Genomic DNA, 21,797 nt, shown 5'->3' with positions numbered 1-21,797 from the left:
ATGTTATGAAATTAAACAGATAAATCACTCAATCAAAAATATTAAGATTGTTGATCCACAAAACAAATTCACTATTTAAATACAGGATTTTCAAAAATCTACATTAATCAGAGTTAAGTATTTAAGGCAAAAACTTTTTGTAGCCTTTGCAATGTTCATACATTTAGTTAGAATCAAAGTGAAAAGTAGATTTTTTTAATGAGTCTGCTCTCTGAGGACAGCGACACAGCTGAATTGAAATACCCACATGCTTTCTGCTGGTTTTTTTTTAATAGGTTGTTACTCTCTAAACCCACGATGAAAAATATCTTCTCCTGAAGTGTGTAATTACCCTCTGTTGCTATCAAATCTTCTCTGGTTTCTGAGCTCATTTAATAACAGTGAACAGACGAGCAAAAGTTACAAATGAAGGTACTATCAATTTGATACTCAGCACATAAATACCTATAATGATAGTGTGCTTGTCAGCATCCATTGTTTTCAGTTCTGCCCATTTTCTGCTTCTACAGGGAGTACCATCTTCTTGTGCAGAAAGTAAGACAGAGATTTCAGACTAGGCAAAAAGGACCCCAAGAATTAGAGCGTGTGTATAATGGTCTCTGTGTTCCCCAAGGTTTTAGATTGCTGAATTGAAAAGTTTTAACTTGGAGATTCACATCTGCACAGACCAAAGTCAAATCAGGACTGATTCGCCTACTAACAAGAAGCGTGTTGAAAGAGTGAATCAGGGAAAAAGGTACAGGCTTATCGCTAGTTTGTCAAAAGCGCAAGCTCATTTTGTAGGTTATGTTCCACTTATTTCTTATATAAATGGACACAACAATGAGGAAATGTTCAGAGAAGTGCAGCAGAAATCTCTGAAAGGATGACTATGGGGAGATTCATGGACACCATTATTTTGTATGGGAAGGAGGGAGTGAAAGGGTGTAAGTCTAAGGGTATAAAACAAAGAATCCCCCATTATCTCCCTTTTGGATATTCTGACCTATGATTATTGCCGTGTTCTTGCCACCTCTCAAAGCTTCCTGGCAGCCACCATGCAGTCATAACAAGCATTTAATTGCAAATATTGGAATAGTGGTTGTGCTGTAGTGGACTGTTCCTCTGATAGCTGTGGACATGTTTGGCTTGTTGTTTAGGTCCCATTACAAGTTAGAAAGTTGCATGGGCCTATGGAGTTTTTCAGTATGCCCAGTATGCATGTAGGGCTGGTGAAATGCTGTGGTGGAAGGAACCATGCTGCATGCTGCCTTGCAGGTTATATGTAGGTAGAACGATTTAGCCAATAGATTGACTTGGAAGGTTCTGTCAGGGCAAGAGCTCCCATATCCCATTTCAAGCGTCTTGGTCTATAGAGGCAGGCCAGGTGAGGATTTTGGCCTCTCGTGTCACCCTGGGAGTGCTGTACAGGTTTGGGGGATTTCTCATTTTCAGACATGCTGAATTTGCATCCATATCCTTCAGTCTGTTCTAAGCGGACGCCTTAACTTGCACTCCAGAGTTTGCTGGAAGCGAAGAGATGTCACAGACCCAAACTTACTTTGCTCATACGCTTTCAATCCAGTGGATTTGTGACAGAGGGACTGTGAGGCACACATATGGGTGAATTCAAACATCCCTGGACCCTGCCGCATCCTAGGCCCCCCTTGCTAGAAGTACTTCTTGTACCAGACCCCAGATCTCCCTACAGCCAGTAAGGCTACAAGGTGGGCCAGGCCGGGCAGAGTTATTGGCTGCAATTCAAGTAGAAATGGTGTGGGCCGTGTGGGTATATGCAAGCACATGCATAATTTCTGCTGTTGATTCTGTTTTCTTCAATCTTTCACTTCAAGTGAAGACAGGCTCTGAATCTGCTATTTCACAGATCTGCCCCTGCTACTTTGTTGCAGGTATAGCACCACTTTGTGCTCTGCTTTTAATATATTTAGTTGCATTTTAAATGGAAGAAAAAAACCCACCACTGTTCCGTGTAATGTTTGAAACATCACTATTTACAGCATAGGCTTCTCCAAATGGGTTGCACTGATGTTGCCCTGAGAAAGCACAGTACAGATGGGACAAGGCTAGGCTGTGACATTTTTTATGAGCAGTGGGAAAATCCCCTCAGGGCAATCATTTGCTTTGCTACACACAGACATTCCAGGGCAGAGTCAACAGCAGTGTCTAAAATACCTTCCTCCAGAATACATCCTTGTTATTGGGATGTAAAATGTAGGGCTTCATCAGTGCTATATAGGCAGTGCTCCCATAAAAAATATTTATGAGGTGCTCTGTTGTTTGTTTGTTTCTATAGGGAGATACCCCATGTATCTTAACTCTGAAAGGAAACCCAGATTGTCTTCGGTTGTTTGCCCAGTCAGTGGAATCTGAGACATATGTAAAACCCACAGAAGAAAATACTCTGAAGTCAAAGTGGAATTAACCTCTGAATTACACCACTGCATGATATTATTGGGGCTTTTTTTTTTTTTTTAATAGATGGTTTTATCTATCAACGTAAGTCTGGGGAAAAAGTTTTTAAACTGATGAAAATTTTGAGACCAACATTTTTGTTAAAAACCAAGATAGGTACTGCCTGGCAGGTGTCATACTAATGTTTCTGAAGATGTAATTTACCTTTTACTTTTCACTTGATTTTAGTAATAGCTCCTTAAAATATTTGCTAAGCTGCCAAAACTGGTGGTTAGAAAAGGACATGCCTACCTTCTGATTGAACCTGATCTTTCCATTGAAACCTGCCCCTGTTCCATCTCTGTCATTTCTTTGGGTGAATCTTCAAGCTTGTGATTTCTATTGTAGGATTAGAGAGGGGTGTGTCAAAGAATCAGGTTGTGAATAAAACCTGGAATTTTGGTAAGAGTAAGGAGGACAAAGATGAGCCCTGCCCAGCAGCGGTTCTGCTCCCAGCTCTTGCTTCTGCTCCTTCACTATGAGGACTCCTGTGTGTGTGAGTGCACATACATGTGGGTGCATTTGTGCACCCCTACAGGAAAGTGAAGCTATTATGTTCTTCGTTCACTGTATCCTACCAATTTTAATTTAATTTCATGAGGTGTGCAAGACCCTGACATGCAGATAATAAACTATAAGCTACATTCACAAAAGAGAAAGAGCAATAGCAGGCTTTTTTTTTTTTTTTTTTTTTTTTTTGTCTCTTGTATCTTCTTTCCTTTTGTTCAGATCCAGTGGTTTTTTTGTAAAAACATTCTCTGCTTTTTTTTGTGTTAGTTTTATAAGAGAACAAGCTCTTTGGCCACTTCTGTGAGTTGGAGTGAAGGGTAAAAACAAATAGTCTGTTCACCTAATTCAATAAAGCCTTTTTTCCATATCTGTTGGGATTATCATCCATGTCTGATTAGTCTATTGGGACTAGGTCCAAACTAAGGGCCTCGTCATCCAATCCAAAAGCAACCCAGGTGGTAAATTCTGGGTCCCAAGGCCGAAAAGCCACGGACTGTGAGTCCTTGCTGCTATGCAAATATTCCTCATTGATCCCCTGTTTCCTTCCATACCCCTTCATTGAAAGTTTTGACAAGGAGCAAAATGCTGTCATGAGCTCTATCAGAAGGATTTCTCATTTGGCATCTGTCCCTGCTGGTTAGGTCAGCAGCACCAGTGGGCTCGGCTTACAGTGTGAAAAAGGCAGTAGAGCTACATGATTCTTTGTGCATTGAGCCATTCCTACAGTGAACAGGATAAACTGCAGTGCTTAACTTCAAATCAGATGTAATGTATGGGACAACAGACTCTGAGACTAGATGAAATAAAGGAATGGGTTATTTTTTTTATTGATTGAATAGATGTTCAATCAATATAAACCTGAGGCCAGATTTGTGTTGTAACTGAGCCCAGTGATTGGTATCACAACTGTGAATGCCACAATCAAATTCTCACTGATTTTATACAGTACTTAAAAATAACTTGCAAAACCACAAGTTGATATTACCTTCCTATAGATCTTTCTTCTTATTAGTTTTTAGGTTTAATTATATTCCTACTTGTTCTATACCTCTCCCAGGCCTGCCTCCCCCATCTCACAAACACGTGTACAAACGATGTACACAATATATTGAAAGGACCCACAGGTGCTTTGCAAATTGTGGACTTGATTCTCTCTTTTAAGCTGTTACCTTTTCACCTGTGAAGGAGTGTGACGCACCAGCTAAGCCATCTGTCAGGCTGTGTCATATAATGACAATGCAGCAGTTCAAGGCATTTGAAAGCAAGAGAAGGTTTGGTGCTTTAGATCTTTATGTCCTTTTCTCCAAAGAAAGGGTCTTCTCCATCCACATCGTAGAAATGTGCCTAAGCGGCCTTCATATGTATGTACACATGGGAGAACAGATGACAAGTTAAAAAAACAACTGTGAAAAAGGACTGGAAAAGTCATCTGTTTCAATGACCTTCTAATTCTGCCGTACTGGTACTCCAGAGGACATTGCTGTCAATGCCATTTACTTCTATGAACTGAAGGGCGTATATGGCCATGAGGTAAGAACATTCATCTACTCCTTAAAATTGTTAGTTGACTCAGTTCCCCCAGTTCCTGTTTGCAAGAGAGGAATATTGTTTTCTCAGAGCATTTGTAAGACCTAACTTTTGTTTTCCTCAACGTGTAAGTGCCCAAGAGCCAACTGTCAGCGTTCATCATGGTCTTTCAAAAGCAGCAAGAGGCAGCATTACAATTAACAGTTGACTGGCTGTTCTAGGATGAACACAAATCAGTCCAAATGATGGTGGGGAGAGCAGGACAAGACTATCCTGACCACATTGCAAGACACAGAGACATGTCCCAGGCTGGCCGGTGCTCAGTGAGGACAAAAGCCTCATCTTCCCCTTGGTAAAACTATTGTCAGATGCGAGCCTACAAAATGTGCAAGTTAATTTTCCATCTTTCAGAAAGGAAGTATGAAAGGTAGAATTATGATTTACAGGCAGTTTCAGCAGTGAATTAAATCTGTTTCTAGTGATGTATTTGATTTTTCTTTTAATTATCCCACAGTTCTTATGTTACATAACCCTGCCTCCTGTGCCACAACAGATTCCTAATACACTCTTTTAGGTAATTTTTTCAGAAATGCTGGGTTTTCCCTGTAAAGCAACCAATCAACACATCTTTTGGGGTGAAAAAACCAAACTCATTGTACAAGTCCAGGTAAAGTCTGCTTTGTAATGATCAGATTTTGCCAACTGAGGCTTGTGTGTGTCCAGTATATCTGAAAAGAACAGTTCTTGCTCTTCAGAGTTCATACTTTGACATCCCAGTTTAGTCAGGAAAAAAATTGAATTTGAGTTTTCTTTGAAAAAGCTCTTCAAATATGGTTTATCAACTAGAAAAGCACTCAGCTATCATTTGAGGTTATAAGATTTGTGCAAGTTTACATATCAATAAATAATAATACATCTGCCATTCAGGTCTTGTTCTTGGGAGCTGGAGTGGAAGAGCATATATTGTAACCTCTGCAGTTTTGCTTTTGCCTGAGGCAAGATCCTGGCTCCATGGAAAGCAGTGGCAACTCTTGCATGAGTTTAGTGACACAGGATTTCTTCTCAGATTTTCAGTATTGTAGCGGGCATCATGCACCACTGACCAAAGTCTGGCTTAGCCTCCATAGCATTTACAACTGTTATCTATTGGGATGAAGTTCCAGTGCTCGCATTACCAAAGAAAATCTTCAGTTAGATTTATTAACATTGGGACTAAAGATAAATTGTATGGTGCCTTTTTACCCAAGCAGAACATGCATATATACACAAGTATTCCACATCTCACCTGGTCTAAGGTACTGGATGAGTGGGAAAGAATACATTGCCTCCAGAACACCAAAACCTCATTAATTTTACTCTAATTTCTTTCCACAGTTTAGAGCTAGATTAATAATTGTCAGGGCCCTGAGTGCATTAAGAGCCCTTAATGGCCCTGATCAGCCTCACCTGGGGCTTCCCCTTACACACCCTGCCCATGAGCCCAGGGACTCTATTTAAGCTCAGCCCTGGCTAGCCTATGCTGCTTCCTGAAAATAGTAAGTTTTGTGAATCAGGAAATAAACAACCTACCCAGGAAAAGAAGCACTTCAGGTTAGACTAAAAGATTTTTGTGGTGGCTAAAGAAATAGAATAAAATTTTGGAGAAGGTTAACCTAATGTATTCTAAATATATATATATTGAAATCAAAGGGTAATTATTTTTGGGTTGTTTTTTTGGTCTGGTTGGTTTGGTGGTTTTTTGTTTCATTTAGAGCTATTGGCCTTGTTTTTAAACTATTTGGGTTTTAATTTGGTTATATTTTAATTGAAAAAAATTATGATCAGAATAAAAAGTGTTATCTGGAAAATGTTGTGAGGAAACAGTTGTGTCTAGAATGGCATTTGTCCCCAAATACCTCATCTGCTGGGGGAAAATGGTGGAAAAGCAGGCAGTACAAAGATCTTTCTATCTTCTCCATTGTTTCTGTCTACAGCAGGACCTGTATGGAAACTTGATGGCTCCTGACACTGCAGCTTGCATTATCATCTCTTTTCAAGAAATTCTTTAACTGAATGCTAGATTCAGCCTACTTCTTCACAAGTTCAAGAATATAGTGTATTATACGTGTTGAATAATGGGTTCTGTATGTGTGTTTTAGCTCCTGGTGCTCTTCTAACTTCATACTGTTGCTTGTCAGAACAGTACTTTGTAGCATCCTCATCTGCTGACTGTGCCTAATTGTTTTTTCATAATCTTCTTGGCTGACCATTCTGAACTTTTTCCACTAGCAACTGAGTATTTGCTAAAGACCAACTAAGAATGAAAGGGAGATGAGATTAGAAATGCAGTTCATATGAAATTAGAAATTAAATATGCTTATGGTTTCACTTTCTTGAGGTAAGTAGATTTCCATTTTTCACATGAAACTGCATTAGCCGATGTTGTTCTTAAAATATACAACTAAAATAAAACCAAAGCAGTTACAAGAAATAAATTTCTCACAAAGAGTGCCAGCCTACAGAAACATTACAATGAGCTAGACCATGTTTTTTTAATCACAAATACCCCAAACAGCATGCAATTGCCTTTTTTTTGTACAATGCTTATTACTAATGCACTGTCAGTAGAAAAAAATCCAAATTCCTTAAAATCATTTTGAATAATTAATTATAGCCACCTATTTAAACTCAATGTCTCTAAACCCTAAGGCAGCAGGATCTGCAAGAGAATAAATCACCAAAAGCAATAGCATCCATCTAAAGTCAAGGTGAACATCAGCTGGAAACTAGTAAATGGTGATGAGTTTATCCAAGACTTGTAGCCTGGCCAGTGGCACAAAACCAAAAACTGATGATGTCCTCAAAGCAGGTACCTCAGTGAGGCAGCTCTGTCTGAACACGGCTTTGCTTATTACCCTACTGAATATCCCAGGGGAATAAAACCCTGCATGTCTATCAGAGTCGCCCTTTGGAAGTCTTGGATCCCAGGCTTTCTGAGTTTCTTCATAGCTGAACATTATTCCTCTTGGTGTAGATACTGGTAAACAAGTTGTGTGTGTAAAGCCCTGCTTTTTTTTGGGGGGGGGGGGGGGGGGCGGGGTGGAGCAGGTTCCTTGTATCTAGTCAGGGTTACCTGAGTGTTCATTTTTATTACACTGGTAATCTTTGGTGTTTTTGGAGTTTGACCTGAAGGAAGGAATACAGCAGTAAGCATGCCTGCCTGGAAGTTTGCTTAAAACCTTTCCTCTTTGATATTAGCTACTGATTTTGCCTGTGCAGAAGGGGCTGCATTGTTTTGTTGATGTGGTGATACTGACAGCTCATTAACTCCTCTGATTTAGTACCAACAAAAGTAATTTTCTATGAGACAGAAATAACTAGGTGTGAGTTAAGGACGCCTGATAGAATAACCCAAAGAACAACAGAAGACAGAAAGATTGGGCAAAACTTTTTTTAGCATTACTTATTGCAAATTCTAGTTGACTTTATCAACAAGATTGTTTCAATTTGTATCAGGCTGCACAAATACCAGACTTCAGAAACAGAATAGATGTGAAGGGAATCATCTGAAGGCTTATTCAATGTTTGAACATTCTCTACAGCAATAATTGTTGGTGTAGAAAAGGAAATGCTTATGACTGTATTTATTGTGGATAAACTTTCGGTAAATTGGTCCTTAAAATGATTGAATGGCAAAGGGTTAGCACATTTTAGCTTAGTTACTTGTGTAACAGCACAGAAACCTACTCCTGATGCAACTGTAGAAATGGGACTTTTGCCATTGGTATGTGTAAGATTCAGCCCTGTTTCTGAAGTTTCTTTCCCACATTGAGTTGATTATTGATTCAGACCAGGTGATGAGCCAAATGAAGTTTTTAAATATTTTAAATGTGTGAAAGAAGAGATAATAAGCACATACTATTTTTCCTAGGGAATTTCTAGATGTTACACATTTTGTCGGTCTCTTTTAATAGTAATCCAAGTATTTGTGTCCCAACAGACAGTTCAAAATGATTCTAAATATGGAAAGTTTGCAGATCATCCAAAATCAAATGAAAATCTGAGAGTCTGGATTCTGCCTTTGGAAATGCATTTTGGAAATGTTTTCCCAGATTGGGAAGCAGCCTGGTCTGGAAGAATGCACAGTACAGGGAATCAGGAATGACTGGGGAACCTGCCAGTGACTGGCTGCATAGCCTTGGGCAGTCATTCAGCTCCTTGCCTCACTTCCCCCTTGCACAAAATGAGGCTCAGTGCATGGGGAGGGTGGGAGGCTGAGGAGCAGCAGGGCAGGGTCCTTGTTGTCTTTCTCAAGCCTGCCTTCATGCAGAACCAAAATGTGACTGTTTTGCAGGCACTTGGCTCCTCCTTACTTTGGGAAAGGGCAAGAGCTGCCTTGGCAAGTTCAGTGTTAAGACAATTGTCAGCCAACAGATCCTTACAGATCGGTCTAAGATTGCTAAGTGGGTCAGGTTTGTGTCCTCTTACAGATGCAGAAAATAAAAGGTGATTTGAGAATTTCTGAGTTGTCCTTTTGTGACTTAGGAGGATGCGTCTGGCAGAAGATGAGTGAGACTTTCTTGTGTATCAATAATGTACTGCTGAAAACCCTACCCAGGAGATCTCTCTGTAGACAAGGGAACTGGAGCAAAACTAAATCTGTAGCCCAAGCCCCTGAGTAGCCAGGCTGTGCACTAACCATTAGACAATCTCTTCAAAACAGGAGCTAATGAGACTTGAGCTCCACCAGACATTAATAAGAATAAGTAAGTGCTCATGTGGAAGTTGTCAAATAGCAATACTACATCCCAGAGGATAAGTTCTGTTATTTGTTATGTAGCTTCAGCCCTACTAAGCCTTAACCCACATCCGGCAGAACTGTTGCCAGACCACTCAGGCTCTTGTGTGGGGCAGATATAACCCTTCATATCACTGCAGAGTCTGGGTCATTCTTGGTATCTTAAGGCCAGATTTCAGCTTGTGTGGCTTACTATCTTCAGTGGCTTGTGCTGGAGAGTGGAAGAATAGGTCCGGACTTGCATGTGCAGAATGCATTTCATCTTTTATAACATTGGAAGGAAAAATGTCTTATGTACTGTTCCTAATTCTTAGCAAATCCTCTGTCTTTACTGGGAATCTGTGTGCTTTTAAGTATCTGAGAGCTATCTATTAGTATTTTCTATTTCCAACCCCCTCCTCTTCCATCAAACTTTGGAATCCTTCCAACGGACCATAAAACAGAATAGGGAATGAGTTAGACTGCCAGTCAATAATGTAGATTAATTGAATGTGATGAGGACCCTTAGCAAATCTTCTCCAGCGTTTGCCATCAGACCCTGAAAAGGCACACCAATCTGTCTCTTCTGTTACGTCAGCCTTTGCTTTTGGCCACTGGAAGTGCAATCAGGAAGCTGTGCCTGCATCACTGCTTGGATGTTGTAAGTCATGTATAACTTACTGTCTCTGATTTGCTGTGCTTTACTGTATTGTCAGAGTCCATGCAGTTTCCCTTTCTACTGGAAGTTTCTTTACCTTTCTGTTGTCTATATAAGCACTGACTTGCTGTCATCAATAAAAACATGGAGATTAAAAGCCTAAGGCACAGACAGAAGCCTGTCTTCTCTCTGGTCTGTCTAAACAGATGCAGGTTCAAAAGCAGATATTGAGTGTGTTTCTGAGTCTGAGTATTAGTTACGACTTTTTGCCTTGTAATATCTGATTTTAAACTAGGTTCTGCTCACAGCATTGTAACTGAGATAGCTTCATGAGAAGATTCTCTTTATAACTGCTGGTGAAATGAGTGTGAAGCATGTAACCCTGAATCCCAATCATTATTCTTCACTTTATTGTAATGGAACTGTGCTAATCCCTGCTATCAAAGAGGCTGTGTCTTAAAATTTAGGATGAAATCCTGATACTGTTGAAGACAAATGGAAGTTTTGTCACTGATTTGAGTTGAACTAGGAGTTTACCCTTAAAAGAATGGGATACTTAGAATGGTATTGTTTTGGTTTAAGCCCAGCTGGTAACAAAGCACCATGAAGCTGCTCTATGAGGAGAATGAGGGATGAGGAGAAAAATATAAGGAAAAGCTTGTGGGTTGAGATAAGGACTGGGAAAGTTCACTCACCACTTATGGTCACGGGCAAAAGACAGACTCAAGTTGGGGAAAAAAAAAACCCAAAATCAATTTAACTTACTACATATCAAATCAGAACAAGGATAATGAGAGGTAAAACCCAAATCTTAAAATGCCTTCCCCCCCACCCTTTCCTCCTTCCCAGTTCAGCTCTGCTCCTGATTTCTCTACCTTCTCCCCCTAAGCAGTGCAGGGGGATGGGGAATGGGGGTTGTGGTCAGTTCTCCACACATTGTCTCTGCTGCTCCTTCCTCCTCAGGAGGAGGACTCTTCACTCTTCCCCTCCAGCGTGGGGTCCCTCCCACAGGCTGCAGTCCTTTGCAAACTTCCCTGGCATGGGTCCTTTCTGCAGGCCAATCTTCAGTGACAGGCTGCTCCAGCACGGGCTTTCCCATGGAGTCATGGCCATCTCTGGGGGCATCCACCTGCTCCAGCATGGGCTTCTCCACAGCCTGCAAGTGGGCATCTGCTCCCTCACTCACCTCCACGGGCTGCAGGGGCATCCCCTCCTCTGGCACACCTCCTCCCCCTCCTTCGCTGACCTTGGCGTCTGCGGAGGTGTTTCTCACATTCCAATCTCCTCCCTGACTGCAGGTTCCCTTTCGTAAATCTGTTATCCCAGAGGCACTACCACTGTTGCTGATGGGCTTGGTGTTGGCCAGAGGTGGGTCCAGGGAAGCTTCCAGCAGCTTCTCACAGGAGCCACCCCTGCAGCCCCTCCCCTGCTACCAAAACCCCACCACACAAACCCAAAAGATATGTCTAGGAGAAATGATAGATCAAAAATCTGAGCTAATTTTAGAATGGATCAGTTTACAAAAAAGATCTGATTATGTGATTGCCAGTGATTATCTGAATGGTGAGACAATTGACTGAGGATTGAAGACCAATGAGGCCTTTTGCTTGTCTATGTTTGACAGAAAAGAGATGTTTTGGGGTTCTACCTGTGTTCACAAAACTATTAAAGTAGGTATGTTGGTAGATAGATTTTTTTTTTTCACTAAAATGTTACACCGTTGATTGCCACTTTGCTGTACCTGAGAAAGTGCAGAAGTTGTAATGACACAGAGAATTAAATATTGATAGCACAACACAGAACAAAATTCTGATTTCATCTGTCCTGGTACAACTGTACAGAAGCACATCACAGCAACATTGAGTGGCCATTTGTGTTCATTTTCAGCTGGTTTATATGCATTGCGCAGTACTGTTCATTCTTACAGCACTGTGCAGGTGCCTGGAGTTCAAAAGCCTGAGCTGATGTTTGACTAGTGCTACTCCATCTTCCTTATACAAGACTGACAGAAGCAATGTCTAGGCTGGTGTATCAGAAGGGTTCTGTCGCTGAGACTAGCTTGCCCACAACAGTGTCCAATCAACACTGTCTTGCCTTCCAAAACAAGGTAGCCTTATGTGAATTGCCTTTTGGTGTTGAAGTCTGGCCTGGACTAACTCTTGAGATAATGCCCAAGAGCTGTTTCTGATAGTGCTAGCTGGCTTAGGCCAAAATCATGCCAAGAATCGGTCTCAATCTCTGGTGGCACAGGCCATTGTGTTCTGCGGCCCAGGAACATTCCTAAAACTATGAGGTATTTACTAGTATTGATGGATCCCAAGCTGGTACAGAATTTGCCTTGATAAATGTATATTAAAAATATTGAAAGAGTATTTAAAAACTTTCAAATGTGTCAACAAATGTAGTTTTTAGTGCAGTGGCGATGCACGAGTGTAGCAGGAACATCAGAATATGGTAGTGTTAAGACAATGCAGAAAGTAAAAACGGTGAGAGCTTTCCTGGCACTCCAGAACTCGCATGAGTATTGAAGCTTTCACCACCTGAGCTGATGTTAGGAATAACTTAAATGTGCTGCTTTGTCATGGCTATGCAGTGCCTTTGCAGGAGGGACTTTGTGCTCTTCTCCTAAATGACAGGAAAAATAGCGTGGAGAAGGAAGGATATGTAATTTGGGAAGGACTTGCAGTGCAAGTTAATTTTTTTTCCTTGAAAGTATGAAACATTCAAAACTTCAACTTTCTGTTATTTGAAATGGCAATTGGTTTTTGTTACCCTAAAATTTTGTTAAAATAGGAAAACATTTTCTCCCTAGCTCTAAGCAAAGTATTGCAACAAACCTCCGAACACAACATCACCAACAGGCCAAATGTGATTCTGCAGCCCACCAGAAGTCCTAGAAAAGATTTGGTGGTGCAGAAAAGGTTGACTTTAATTTGCATGAAAAGGAAAAGTTTGCATGACTTTAGAAGTGATGAAAGATAGCTGAATAAAGTCTCAAGGAGTTGTGACTGTAGTGAGGGAAGTGGGTGGACAGATTCCTGTATACAATAGTGCTATGAGATGTGAAATTGCTAAAATAGCCCCTGCCTAATGTAATCACCTTTCAAAGAATATTTGAGAGGCATTTTGTCAGTCAAATATAAACAAAGACTATGTTTGAAATTCAAAACTTGTCCAAAGTAATTTTTCTTTCAAAGGCTGTTTCCCCTGCTTGTACTCATTCTAGTGCTTTGAAAAGACATCTTTTCAGAGGACAAGCTATTTTTAATTGCTTATTAAAAAAAAAAACCAAACCCCACCAACAAAAACCTTTTACAAAGCAGTAAGGAAAGCCAAATGCATCTTCCAACAACTCCACTTTTCTAGGAGCAATAGCAAGCACAATAGAAACTGCATAAAAGCAGCCACCATTACCCAAGAACTTTTAGGAAATGCTGGCACTATTTCTAGAGCAGAGATCTCATGAGAATATAGAGAGAACAGTATGCTATGGTACCAATAATTTTTTTACCATTTACAGAAAGACTCTATCAGGACAATAACTTCAGATCTTATAATGATTTCTCATTCTAAAACATTCCAGATTGCATTACAAACTATTTGCATGATCCCTTAGCTGTCCCTGTGCAAAGCTGCCGTTGGCTTCAAAGGCAGTGCTGTGTTCAGGCTGACATGGGATCATGACCTTGACCCAAAGACAAATTATTCACTGTGGTTGCTTCAACTCGTGCTGGACAGGAACTACTGAAAGGAAAGGGAGCAAACTGCCTAATATTGTCTTTATTAGTTGTTACTTATGGCAGGAAATGATAAAAAACCCACCTCTTATTGCGATTAAAATTGTGTTGGGAATTGAATTACGGAGGGTGTAAGTTGGTAGCATTGAGATAGGGTCCTGAATACAGTTACATCTAGGGTATCTCGGGTATCTCCCTATATCTCTTATAATCACCTCCTCCATTTTTTATCTTGAACGCTGAAGTTCATGAACACCAGGAATAGTGACATGTGGTTTCTTGTGGCTTTGTGTCTGACAGCTGACTAGAAGTTTCTTTGCTGCAGGTGGTGTGTTTGTATCTGCTGTACTCCTCAGTCAATTCTCTCTTGTCTAATAAGATGGTTTGTCTTGCAGCTTTTCTTAAGGCAGGTGGCACCAGGTGAGTACTCACAGGACTGCCCTCCTCTACCCATCTCCCAATTGCTCATTACTGACAGGAACTTACTGATTTCTCTCACCTCTGTCGCAGTTTGTCAGGTCTCCCATGTAACTTTTAAACCATGGCTTGTTTCAACCATCAGCTACAAGTTTTTAGAGGGAGTTGTGAATGTATCATGGCTGTGTATAATTTGATTTATAGGAAACTGGGGGTGGGGGGTGGTTTGCTAGTGCTATTTGCAGGCTTTGGTAGAAATTATCTCAAAAGGAAACATGTTAATTCATGGGCACTAGCATAGTTTTTCTTGGTTGCAATGTGAATCACCAAAAGGTTTCAAAACAAATATATGCCCTTGTATATTCTACCCTTTTACATTTGGAGATTTAAAAAATGTAGGAGTCTTGTTCCAAGGAGGCCTCTGGGAGGGCACACAGCCCAGATCTCTTCAGACCCTCTGCTGTCTCGCTGAAAAATCCTTGATTGTACAGAATTGGGGAGTGGGGGGCTGACTTGTGAGCTACCAGTGGCGCCCACTGACATCTCCAAGAGAAAAGTCACTCCACTGCCAGTTGAGGGCCTTATCCTCCTATCTGTGTCCACTCAGATGGCCAGCTGCAGCCTAGGCCTAATCTTTGAGAACTTGGGGAAATGAGTTGCATGTTATCCATCAGTCACAAATATAGGAAAGAGGAATCCAGGCTGGCAGTTGCACAGTTACTTTCCACGCCTGGTTTCCCATGAAGCCTACCTCCTATATTGCTTCTTTATTAGCTGTTGTTTCTAATTTTTGTGAAGGGATCAGGAAGCTTGTTTTAGCCACAGTGAGTAAACTGTCTTGGCAGAAAGGAGGAAATTGTTAAGCAGGAGGGGCTGCTACATTGTGTGGGTTACTTAATTGTCTTAATTGAACATATATTAATATAAATAGACCTCAAACTTCCTCTCTTCTTTCTTTTTCCAAGCTGAAAGACATCCAAGGCCATAGTAAAACCGAGGGCTGTTGGGGGGAGGGGCGGGCTGGCTGGCCTGCCGCTGTGCTCCCCCATTTGCTTTGTGGGAGCGAGTGGGTGCTTGGAGTTTGTTAGGATTTTACTGTTGAAGCTTTTGAAAGCGGTGTAAATCCGTGTGCACAGGCTGCCGGGCAGGCCCATAAAAGTGGGTCCATACAATCAAGGTGGAAACGGAGCAAGTGATTTATTTGGTTCTCTTCCCCGTCAGCGCCCTCACCCCCCCGCCCGGCTCTCGGCTTCTCCCGGTGGTAACGGGGCTGAGACCGGAGGGGGCGGCGGGCGGCAGCCGCTGTGCCGCTCGGGGACCGGCCGCGGCCGCCCCCAGCCCTGCGGGGCCGGAAGGGAGCGGGCAGCAGGCCGGGCTTCTGCCGGGCCCCCGCCGGCGTGCGGGGGCAGCTGGAGGTCTGGTTTTGTTCGTCCGCTTGCGACTAGTCTGCAAATATTTGTTTGTCTGTGGTCGCCCCAGAGGCAGATGTGCCGGGAGGGGCTCCCAGGGCGCTCGGTTCCCAGCCTCGGCGGGTCTTGGGAAGCCTGGGAGGGGAGGGGGAGGGGGGGGGGGGCTCCCGCCCCCGCGCTGCCGGCACGGAGCCCCGCTGTGCGCCCGGGGCCGCTTCCCCGCCCGGGCAGCGGGGCCCGCGGCTGTGTGCCTCGGTGGCCGCGGAGCCCTCGGGGCTCCTGGTCGCCAGGCAAGGGGCAGTGAGGACGGAGGGCATGCCCGCTCTCGGGCGGGCGCGTAGCTGCTGCCGGGCTCCCTGCCGCAGGCACAGCCGGGGTCCGGCGAGCTCCGGCGAGGGGAGGGAGAGCACAAACGGCAACAGGGGCGAGAAAGGGTGGGCCCGGGCGGCTTGTGTGGCGGAGACAACCGTGCCTCCATCTTCCTTGAACCTAGCCTGGCCGTGCGGTCCCCCTGCACCCCCCGCCCCTTTCGCCAGCTGGTACAGCTGCACATGCTGCCGATCGGGGGAAAACACCCGGCGGTGAAAACCCGGGACGACCGCCTCCATTTGTAGGCGTGCAGATGCCACCGTAAGCTGCCAGAGAGACCCCGAGTTGGGGTGAGGAGGCCGAGGGCAAACGGAAGGACGGGGTTAGCAATGCTGCTTGCACCCTCCCATCCAGTTGCAAAGACCGGCCTTAGCGGGGAGAGTCGACACGCTGTGAGAGCGGCGGCAGCGCTTCGCGAACACCAAGTGGGGAGGCCGGGAAGCGCCCACCCGAGGGGAGAGCACGCCGGGAGAGTGGGAGGGCCCCGTGCCCTGGGCAGCTGGCAGGGTCGGGCCGCCGGCGTGACGGTGCTTCAGCTCGGTCGTCCTGATCCGCGGAGTGCGGGGGAGAGGCCGCCTCGGTCCCCGGGCTCAGCCCTCCACCCCGGCGGCCTCTGCTGGGCACAGGCGGTGCCAGGGGGTTGCCTAGCTGCGGGGGCTGCCCGCGGCTCCCTCGGCGGGGCTGGAGCCGGAGCCTGTCCCGTGGCCCTGCGCTACGGCGGCGTGCGAGGGGAAGGGTGCGGGAGGGCCGGCTGGCCTTCGTAACGTCGAAGGGGAGCGGCGGAGGGCACAGGCGGCGCTCAGCGGGCCGGGAAGGGGGTCTTCTGCTGGTCCGCACACTCGACCCACGCCCGACCCTCTCTCTCGTCTCGCCCGAGAGGTGCCTCGAAGGGCGAGCGGGACGGAGGGTCACCGCCGTCCCTGTCTCCCGCCGTGCTGGCCTCGGGGCGCGCCTGGCGCCGCAGCACCTGCCGCCGTACCGGCGCGGAGGGTCGCCGAGGCTGAAAGCCTCAAAGCCCGGATGCTGCGGACACGTCCCTCCCTGGGTGGCAGGAGCAGGTCCGTCCTCTCCCCATCCCACAGGAGCCGGAGCCCGGCTCCCACTGCGCGGGGGGCTTCCCCCGTCAGTCCCATGCCCGACGAAGCTCCGTGTCCCCCTCCTACTCGGTGCAGCCTGCCGGCAGGGCTATGGGCTCCCACCAGTACGAGAAACGGCGTCTGCCCGGGGAGGTATCGCCGCCCGTCTCGCTGCCAGGCTGGCGGGGAGCTGGCTCTGCTTTGGACTGGCCCGAGCGGGTGCCGGAGCTCCCTCGGGCCCCGGAGCGGAGCAAGCGGGGGCGGAGGCTGGAGCCGCCGGGCGCGGCGTGCCATGAGCTCGCCCCGCCGGGGCGTGCGCTCCTCTCGCCGCCCCTCTGTCGTCCTGGGGCCGTTCGTGTGAAAAGCCGCCGGAGCTGGCCGGCAGGGTGGCCGGGCTCTCGAGCAGCCCCTCTCTTGCAAGCGATTTAGAAAAAGCTCGGGGCTGCGGAACTTTGCGGAAGTTGGGCAAATTCCTCCCTGTTGTGCGGGGGGAGGCTGAAGCCGCACGCCACGACCCTCTCTGAGTGAGGCGACGCAGGGGAGCCGCTGCAGCCCGAGAAATCCCGTCGGATCTGGTTCAAAATAGGTTGACAGAGAGTCAGGGCGCTGACAAACCGCCTTTCCCCTCGGTAAACGCGCGCAGAGACGCCCCAGCAACCGAGGTGCAGCCGCTGTTTATGTCCTTTTTAGCGAGGCGGGATGTACAGAGCTATTCCCAGGGACAGAACAAATACCTGCTGAGAACCGAAGGCGCCACAAGTTGTTGCACACATGAATTGATCCAGTAATCGCTAGGGCTATAACACCCTTATTTATGCTAAAGCATGTGACACAATCTTCAAAATGTGGTAGCTCCAAGTTACCACCTCTTTATTACTTATACAAGCTAATAGGTGAAGTGACTTTTACCTTCTTTACTTGAAGGAGGCACAAAGAAGCAGACAGGTAATTCCATGCTGCTAATTTTTATGATGTGATAGATAGGGAAGGGAGAGGTTGAAGTAAAAACTGGGAAAACCGATTATGAAATCTCGGGAGTGTAGGTGGCAGTGGCCAGCTCAGATGTCATGATTAATTTTTTTTCTTGAACTGTGGTTGCAAATATGTTAGAAAATCTGGCACCTTATCTGCCCGTGTGTGAACCGATTTGTTCTGTCCGAAAGGATGAACTGATAGTAGGCACCTCTCTTTCTGTCACTAATTTGAAAGCTCGCCTTAATGTTAGCATTTTTAATCAAGTGTCTAGCTGTTGCATTTCAGGGTGCGGGGAGAGGGAAGTGTGGTAGCTGTCTCTCCCGCTCCTGGGCTCTGCGTGTGCCGGGGAGGATTGCCACTCAGTTCCGAGAGCGGAGCGCTGATTTTTGCCGCCTGCCGCGGTAAAGTTGCGGTAGTGTTGCAGTTCCTCTCGGGTGAGAATTGCCAGGCTTAAGGCTAAAAAAGTGTCTCGTATACAAAACGGTCAGAATATTTACAGGCAATTGTGACTGTCAAATACTCCGGCGTGTTGACAAAGCGCAGAGATCTTGGAGCGTTTCGTTTTTCGGAGGGCGGGAGGCTGCGGCGGCGTGGGACCCCTGCGAGGGCAGCGGCGCGGGCTGAGCCCCGGCGCCCGTTCGGCCGGGGGCCGGGGCTGCCTCCGGCTCCCAGCGAAACGCTGCCCAGGGGAGAAATAAATAATCGTGTCGCCCCGCAGGGGCGGCGTGGCCGAAAGGCACCTCCCGGAGCAGAAGTGCAGCGGTTCACGGAGCAGAGCAAGCGAGAGCTGCCGTCCCCGCTGGGGACAAACTCGCTTGTTAGACGCTGATTTAGTTGGAGTGATTCCGTGACGGGGAGCAGACGAGCACCGCGTCTGGTCTGGTTTTGTAATGGGATTTCAAACGGCGGATACCGCTAACGCGTCCCTTTACAAACCTGAAATTTGTCACGGGAGCGCGCCGGCTGCGCTCAGGTCGGCGGCCCCTCGCAGAGGGGAGGGAGCGGGGCCGGCCGGGGGCTGCCGCCGCCGCCGCAGGCCGGGGGAAACGCTTGGGCTGGCGGAAGACGAGGCTTTCGGCGGAATCGCGCTCGCTGCGTGAGAGCGGTGCGCGGCGCCGCGGGCACCGCTGCGACTGGGCACGGCGGCCGCGCAGCCACCGGGGCCGCAGCGGCTCCGCCGGCGGCGTCTGTGCCCGCGCCGCGGGGCTGAGAGGTGGCAGCCCCCGCGGGCGGCCGGGCGGGCACAGGCTGCCGGCCCCGCTCCGCGCCCTGCCCGCCGCCTGGGAACGGGGAGGGGGGGGGGGACACAAGGGGACGGCGCCGTCGGAGACTGTGGAAGCAGGGGGAGGCCGGCTCCGCGGAGCCCAGCGGGCAGAAGGCAGGCGGGCGGGCTCCGGGCAGTATCGCCAGGCCCTCGCTAAGCCCGGCGTCTGCCTCGTTCCGCCGCGCCGGGAAGGCGCCTCCAGGTTGGAGGGCGCTGCCTCTTGCAAGGCTACCGGGGCCGCCCCGGACGGCGGGCCGCCTCTCGGCCACCCTTGAACCTGCTGGGAGCGGGCGGGCAGCCCCAGACGCGGGGGGGTGGGGGTCCTTTCGCGGGCCAAGTACAAACCCTGGCCTCGAAAGCTCTTTGTCAGTGTTAGCGCACATAGGCAGGCAAAGTTTTGAGGCCACGGGAAAAGACGATAGGATTGTTTGCAGGAGGAAAAGCGACAGGATTTGGCCTTTTCCTGCCTCGGTGCCCCATGTACGTTTCCTCTGCAGAGAGCGCCCTGCGGAGCCCCGTTGGTAACAGTACGGGGCTTGCGAAAGCCTAAAAAGGCTGAGCGTTAGCCGGTCAGCCTCTTGCAGCTTTCCAGCTGTGGTGATTTCGCCAAGGACAGGGACAAGACCGGTTCGCGGCGCGGCCGGGGAGGCTGTGAGCTGCCTGCCGTTTGCTGGAGCTGGGCTGTGGGATGTTGGCTGCTCCTGTGTGTTAGGGTGCGTTTCCTCGGTCTGTTCAACGGCGTTTTCCGCCTTTACAGTTCCATAAAACCTGTGTTGTTTATCTTCACTCGAAAGCCCCTGCACTGTCTGCCCCCCCTTCTCTGAGCCTTCGGTGATTTCCGCAGAAAACTATAAATCCTCAGCCCGGTCTCGCCAGCCTGGGCACCTCCGCTGCCGGCTGGACTCAGGTCTGCCACGGGCTGACCTGCTCTTGGCTTCAGGGGAGCGGCGGGGAGCGAGGGCGGGAGATGGGGGCCGGCAGCGGGGACCCCTGCGGTCCCGCCGCGGCTGTGGCTCCCTGAGCACCATTTCGCGTGGATGGAGCCGGCTCCCAGCTGCTGCCTTGTGCGGCAGAGCCGAGGGTTCTCTGTACGCATCTGCTGGTGGTTTAATTTACACGGTGCGGTTTGCGTACAAAGATCGGGCTGTCTGGTTAAGAGGCAAAGTTTGGATTTAGGAGGAAAATGGCACCCCTGCTCTGCACAGGAGTCAGTCGCTAATGAGCCGCGCCGTCCTGGGGAATGAGCGCGGCGGTGACGGCGGGGCTGGGGCTGAGCGCTGCTCCCCGGGAAGCGGCTCTGTCCCCCCGGCTGTGCTGGGGTCTCTACTCCCACCTGGTCTCCGCCGGCCGCAGGAACTTGGAGGGAGTTTGGGAGGCGGTGGTGTCCGACGTGGGCGGGTGATGCTGTGCTTCCAGGTCGGAGCCGGGCGGGGGAGAAGGGCTGATATCTTGCTAATTTACGTAAATCGTTGAAATTAAACCGATTCTCGCCTCGAGGTACGAGTCCTCAGCCCTGCGCGCTCGGCGTGTCCTGCTGCGCTCCGCCGTCTCTCGCCCCCAGCCCAAGCGAGAGCGCGGTTGGAGGGAAGAGCGGGCTCCCCGGGCACCCCGCGCCCCGCAAAAACCGTGGGGGTGAAAAGGCGGGCGCCGGGCTGGCAGCGGAGCCGAGGCGGGTGGCCCGCCGCTGCAGCCCCCTCCCGCATTCGTTCATGCCGCAACTCGGGCGGTGCGCGACAGGCGGGACGCCCGTTTCCCCGCGGTGGCCGCTCGACGCGGCCATCGTGGGGGGGGGGGGAGGGGGGGGCGCCGGCCGGCCCGGGGCAAACGGTGCTGGGGTGGCCTTGGGCTGCTGCGAAGGAGCGGCCGCAGCTGGTGCTCGGGTGGCGGGGCTCATCGCAGTACTTGTTAGTCACTTGTTTCTCGGATCTAGGGAATTTTCCTTAGTCGCAACGAAGGTGGTGAAACTCTTCCTTCGTTTCCAGCTATGAGCTGCTAATTTGAAGGGGGAAGAGCCGCAGGGCACAGGCGGCTGGGTCTGCGCTCTCTGCTCCTGGCAGTTTACAAATCTAACCAGATCTGTTTTAGCGAAGCCGTACAAAACCGGAGAGTCTCGCAAGGCTGTTAAGGTGAGGTGGGTCGACGAGCGTGAAACTTCACGGAGGAAATCCCTTGCGGCTCGCACCGCAGCGTGTGATTGCGGGAAAACGTGGACCCGTGGCCAGGGCGACCGCCAAGAGCTGGAGACGAGTGTGAGGAACACGGGGAAGGCGCAGACCGCGGTGGGGAACCAGAGGGCAGGAGGGAGCCTGGCAGGAGCCCGGCAGCGGCCGGCTCAGTCCCCCACCAGGAGTCCCGACGGCCCGGCCCGCCAGCGAGCCCCGCTCCCTGCGCCCGCCTCGGCCGGGGCTGCGCTGCCTTCTGGGCACCGAAATGGGGTGTAATAACAGCTCCGGCCGAGTCTTTCCCTTCCCTGCCTACGTCTGGCTGTAGAGATTTCCTCTGTTGGCCGCAGCTCCTTCTCCGTATAACGTTAGCGGCAAAAGACTTACTAATAAAATCAGTGAGGGGAAGGATGAAGGCGAGGGTGGGGTCTGCGGAGACACTGCTGTCCCGAAACCGTTTAGTCGGAGCTCGGACGCCGTAAAGAC

Source organism: Accipiter gentilis, chromosome 1 (assembly GCF_929443795.1).
Source record: "Accipiter gentilis chromosome 1, bAccGen1.1, whole genome shotgun sequence".
NCBI lineage: Eukaryota > Metazoa > Chordata > Aves > Accipitriformes > Accipitridae > Astur > Astur gentilis.
Note: the sequence above shows the minus strand (reverse complement) of the source record.